Source organism: Pezoporus wallicus, unplaced genomic scaffold (genome assembly GCF_028554395.1).
Source record: "Pezoporus wallicus isolate ANWC-B61680 ecotype Strahan unplaced genomic scaffold, APGP_CSIRO_Pwel_v1 contig_8837, whole genome shotgun sequence".
NCBI classification, from domain to species: Eukaryota; Metazoa; Chordata; class Aves; order Psittaciformes; family Psittacidae; genus Pezoporus; species Pezoporus wallicus.
This window is the reverse complement of record NW_026636730.1, coordinates 433,656-439,655: the sequence shown is the minus strand read 5'-3', so window position 1 is coordinate 439,655 and position 6,000 is coordinate 433,656.

Sequence of the window (6,000 nt, the reverse complement as noted above, 5' to 3'; positions counted from 1 at the left end):
TGGGAAGGTCAGAAGAAGGAAGAGCTTCCTCCACACCCTGGGTTTTTTACCAGCCTGGTGTTTGTTTTCACACTAGAAAAGCTTTGTAGATAAAGTTTATACCTGAATCCTCACTCATCTGCCTGAGACAATCTTCTTCCCACAATCCATAGTCTCCCTGTACCCACAAGGCGCCCTCACCCTGGGTCAGGGTGTTAAACTAGACAGAGAATCCACCACAGCAGCAGACGTGCTGGTTGCACGTACTCTTTGAAACCCCGAATCCTTCCCCTGTTCTTTGATGGGCTTTTCTGCCCTGGCAAAAGGAGATCCAGATGTGGGTCTAGTTCAAGCAGAGGTGATCGCCACATGCTGAGGGTCAGTCTGGTCCATCAGGCAGTGTCTCCCTGCGTCAAGCCATGTATTTTGCAACCTGTCTCCATAGGCAAAGCAATATCTGCCCTTTGTGGAGATGCCCTCTCCATCTCCTCTCCCCCCTGCTGCCTGGCTGGCCTGGATGCATTCACCCAGCTCCCCACCAAACACTCCCCTGGGATTTGCAGCAATAACAGTGCCAGCTGGTGGAAATCTTTTCCTTGACTTAACCACCTCCCGATGAGAAACGTTCCTGTCTGTTTGTCAGTCGGCTTCTCCCCACCAGCATGAGGTCCTGGCAGGGTGCCCCATCTCCATAACTCGCCCTGCAGCTTTCTCTGTGGGGTGAAAACAACTGGGCAAATTAAGAGAAGAAAAAGGATTCCATTGAAGACTTAAACACAAAGAGCTCACTTTTGGCTTAGGCAGCCTCTGAGCTGTAATTGCAGACTGACCGAGTGTTGTGGGCAAGTGTTGCTACACACTGCCCCTTTTCTTATGCTCATCCTTAGGCATCAACTGCTATCACCCTGGCCAGAAGATAGGACGTGAGGTTACTTGGACCTTGGCTCAGCTGCTGTGGCTGCTCTTTAATGTGGGCTTAGGTCTGTGTTTCTTCAAGTACATTAGAACTAGCTTGCAAGGACCTAGAAAGAGGTGAGCTGAAGCCTTCCCTTCCATGTTTTCCCTTCTGCTTATTTAGTTTAAGATTAAAATCGTGTATTTTATGGTGTTTGGTGTTTGTATTGTGTTAGTGCTGTGTTTGATGTTCTCTATTGCGTTTGTATCATGCCCCTCTTTTTCCTTGCTTGTTTTTAGCCTTAGAAACAGAAGCACTATACATTTCTAGTCACATTATCCAGCTTTCACGTGAACTAGAAGTTTTCCAGTCCCTAAGGTGAAAGGATAATTATGTTATCTCACCAAAACCCCCTTCTTTCTCCTAAAGGAGACTTCTGAGCAAATGAACACTTTGCTGCAACAAAGGTTTATAAATACTCTGAATAGAAATTGCTTCCCATTTCTTATTATCACCGTTTCACTCTGGTTTTAGTTCTGATTTCACAGCTGTCCTAGTTGAAGGAAACTATGGCAATAAACAAGGTTTAGAAGCCCTATACTGTATGTTAGTGATGTTACAGCAGCAAGTGCAACAAAATGTAGAAAATCTTATCAAACCTTAAAATCCACAATATACATCCAAGTTAGTCAGAAAAGGAATCAAACATCGCCTGTCCCTTTTTAATTCAAACACATAGGGTGGTTTTCTCACCCAGCTGAAGCTCGCTGTGCACCACTTAACTTGGGAGTTGTAGGGAATATTTTAGCAGCTGCTTCAGCCAAGTGACCTCTCCAGAGCTCTTAGTGGGGTGCGGGACTTTGTCTGTGGCCATTGTTTCGTTCTCCTTTCATTTAGCATCTCTTTCCTTTATGTTAGTAAAAGCACTGGGTGAGGGAGTGATGCTGCAAGGGGAGGTTTTAGGCTATTTTAATGCAAGCCAGAGACGGGGATAGCAGGCTGAAGGGTTGTGCAAGAGGCAAAACAGCTCTACCCACGTTACCTGAGCATGAAAGGGCTCAGAAAGAGCCCACAAAGATGAAAGAGGATTTGAAGCAAAAGCTTATAGTGCTTTTTCCCTTACAATACTATCCTGAGAGTTTTAAGGAGCTCTAATATAAATAAAGAATTGGGTTTCCCACATATTGCAGCACTTCATTATTAGAGAAAAATAGAGATGGACTAAGTGCAGATACTCTATTTATTCACAGCAGTTATTATTGGAGAACAGTGTTCACATATAAAAAAGATTTTTACTTCAAATGCTTCCAAGGCTTTTGAAGCAAATTTGGTTGCTAGCTTGATCAAATATTACTTGAACACAAATAAACCCTTCCTCTTAACATCTCTGCTCCTACCTTGTTTGCTCATAGTGCACCTTCTTAAAGGTTGAACACTGAGTGTGAAGCAGCTCAATCATTTTCCAGTACAGCATTTGGATGTTTTTCCTGGTATATCCTTTTCCAAACTGGAATGCAAGGAAATAATCACTGGAGGATATTTACTGTGAACAGATACCCTGGGTCTGGGTGCACACCAGCTCCCTGGAATTAGAGCAAGGCCAGTGCTCCAGCTGTTAACACCAGTCCATAGCAGCTGTTTGGGGAGCTGCATCCGTCAGATCAGGGCCACAATGGACCAGTTCTGCTCTCCTGCCTCTAGCAATTTGCAGCTGATGTTTTTATCCAAGGATGTTGCTTTGTATTTAATAACATGCAAGGAAGCTTCTCCCATTGAGCTGCCCAACTGCTTCTGCAGCTTGAATAAACTTTTCTGATCTTAGGATAAGGATGTGACATGGTGACACATGGTTTAGTGTGTGATGTCTCTGCCCATGGCAGGGGGCTGGAACTAGATGGTCCTTTCCAACCCTAACTATTCTATGATTCTATTCTATGATTCTACATGCCCTCCCCACACCTGCCTTTTCTACTCCTGAGTGAGGGTAATCATTCTTGCCTTCTCATGGGTGGCTTTGGGACTGTCTGTAAAGCCCCTTGTACTGATGGCATCATAGTTCCTCATGCAAGACAGTACATTTGAACTGCTGTTGGTGCAGAGAGCTGAGAACCAGAACCAGACCCATCAAGGTGTAGAGGTGAAAGGCTCAGGGCATGGCTGTGTGGGAGCAAGTTGGCATCTCCTCTGTCATGGAGCCCAGCACAGTCTCATGGTGGACCTGATGCCACTTATGTGTCTTGCACATTGGTCTTGTGGCCGGGAGAAGCAGGAAAAAATGGGAGAGCCCTATGGTCACAAAGAGAAAGGATGCAAGGAGAGATCTGTGGCCAGGAGGGCTGAGAACAATGGGGAGTCTTAAAATGCCATTAAAAGCAAAAGAAATGTTCACAATGGTATTGAGCCATTACCAAGCTGAAATGGAACAAAAAAAAGGGTTGCTAATGATGAAGGCAGAAAAGTTCCCTAAGTATTTCTGCTCCGTAGCTGGGAAGAGCCAGATAATGTAATCACAGCCTAGATGGTGAAATGCTTTCCATTCCAACAGTTACCCCCTAAGGGGCATTTGGGCAGCAGCTATTAATTCCTGACACGTCTGGATCTAGATAACTGCACCCAGGAGTTTTAAAAGCGCTGCCTGAGGAGGTCTGTGGAACGTTAATGATGTTTGTTTTCACTTGGTTTGGGTGGTTCTGAAAGATGAGGGTCCAGCCAATGTCATAACTGTGTTTTCCAAAAGGTAAATGGGATATCCTAGGAAAGTGTAAATCCGTTAATCTGGCATTAATCCCAGGGAAAATAATACAGAGTCTCACACAGGACGCAATAAATTAGGGGAAGGTCATTAATAGAGGAAGGAAATTAAAGGAGGCTAACAAAATAAGAACAAGTAGTAATGCTGTTGAGTGAATTTGGTACCTTTTGTAAGTAACATTATTAAATTTTATTGAATCATAAGGCCTGATCTCATAGGCTTTGTCAGAAAGTTACTTGGTGCTTCAAGTTAGACCTGGGTTTAGTTTGAATTAGAGTTACAATAGAGTGGAAGACATTAAATGGCTTGCAACTAGCTAATGAACAGGATTCAAAGGGTAAGTGTAAAGGCAGTAATAAATGTAGTGGCCGTGTTTCCACTGGGGTTGGGCAGAAAGCATTTCCACCCTATTTAACATTTGAATTAATAACCTGAAGAAAACATACATTCACTGCTGATAAAACCTTCCAGGTGACCCAAAGTGCAGGGAAGTCATAAATGATGGAGGAAGGAATTGTGCAGTACAGAAAAATGTTGATTCTTTTATTGCCACGCAATGAGGGTGCATTTGAGCATGGCCAAGTATGTGAGTAGACAGCAGTAATCCATGGGCATGGGCTTTGGGAATTTTGGGGGTGTGGTGGGAATCATTTCAATTCGGGTTCCAGTTGCTGTTGGGTGACCGGAGGACTGATGTGCCCATGGCATGCAGAAGTAGTATGGAAACATGAAGTAGGAATGGGAGGATTGTGCTTACTATGGACTTAGTCCTTCTGAAACCAGAACTAGAGAATGGTTTGAAGTTCAGAGAGCCCAGAATGAATGTTAAAATGCAACTCAATCCCAATCTGTAAAGCCCCTATAGTGCAGCAAAGAGGGGTCTGACAGCAGAAGCCTCCTCAGAATAAACAAACCATTGCAAAACACAGTGGCTGGAGGGCGACAGACCAAGAATAAGGGATGTGACGCAGGTTACTGAGACCTGAGTGAAGATTATTATACCAAGCATTTGATCGGATGCTGCTGGGCACAGATTTCTTCTCATCAATGCTGTACACTGAGACAATGGGAATGAATGACGGGGTACCTACGGCCCTCCATGAGAGGACTTGCAGTAGACTTAGAGAGGTGCAACAAGGTTTTGTCCCTGATGATAAAACCAGTGTTGCTACAGCACAGTTGAGATTTTCTTTCACTGAGGCATTTCTTTTGGGCAAAAGCAGGAGGTCACATCAATTTCTGACTGATCTCTGAACACAGGGCAGCAGATCAATGCTTGGCCCTCCATGGATGGCCAAGGAGATGCTGACCCCTAAAAGCATGCAGCCATCCCTGGCAGGATCAGTTGCATTAGGAAATCAAAGTGACTCAACAGCAAGGACCATCAAAACAGGGCTCTTGTAACCCTGGTCCTCAGGTCTCTGTTCACTGTTGCCAAGGTTGCACAAGCTTTCCTGAAGACTGTTGTTCTACATCAAAGAGGTACTGGGTAAACAAGGGAAGTGGTGTATTTTCTCTGACAGATTGTGCTCTCACCTGGGCTGTCCCTGGCCCTTTTGCTGTGAAATGGTCTGATTCCATGAGTGTCTAAAACTCTGTTGAAGCGCTGCCCAGGCCCTATGAGTGCTGCCCATTATACATATATTTCCAACAACAACAACAACAAACCAAGCAGGAAACCTTTTTTTCTTTACGTTTTCCTTTCTCCCCCTAATCTCAGTCTCCCCTCTGGCAGGTTCAAGCCATTCCCCTTGGCCTGTCCCTACAGGCCCTTGTCCCAAGCCCCTCTCCAGCTTTCCTGCAGCCCCTTTAGGCCCTGGAGCTGCTCTAAGGTCTCCCCAGAGCACAGCAGAGGGGCAGGATCCCCTCCCTGAGCTGCTGCTCACACTCTGGGGGTGCAGCCCAGCACACGGGGGGGTTCTGGGCTCAAGCGCTCACTGAAGCCAGGTCATGGGTAGCTTCTCCTCACCCAACACCCCCAGTACTTCTCCTCAGGGCTGCATTCAGTCCATTCATTGCCCAATCTCTTTCTGGGTTTGGGATTGCTCCAAGTGAGAAAGCTCTTGCAAACACCATTAGCACAAACCAGCGTCATTCTGACTTAACATAGAAACCTTCCTGCAAGGAAGCCCGCTCTCAGCTTCCTCAGCTGGTGAAGCATCTCTTCTGGATCTCTCAGTTAACAAAGCTGGGAGTACCGGGCAACAGGATTTCAGAAACAGCATTAAAGTCACCCTAATGATTGGGCTAATTAACAAGCAATGGAGCCTGCCTCTGCTGGGACGTTTCCTCAGCCCTGTGGTTATTCATTATGGTATTTGTGATTTTCCGTCTGAGATGGCCTCAGAATTAGGGGGTGGAGATATTATTTCCT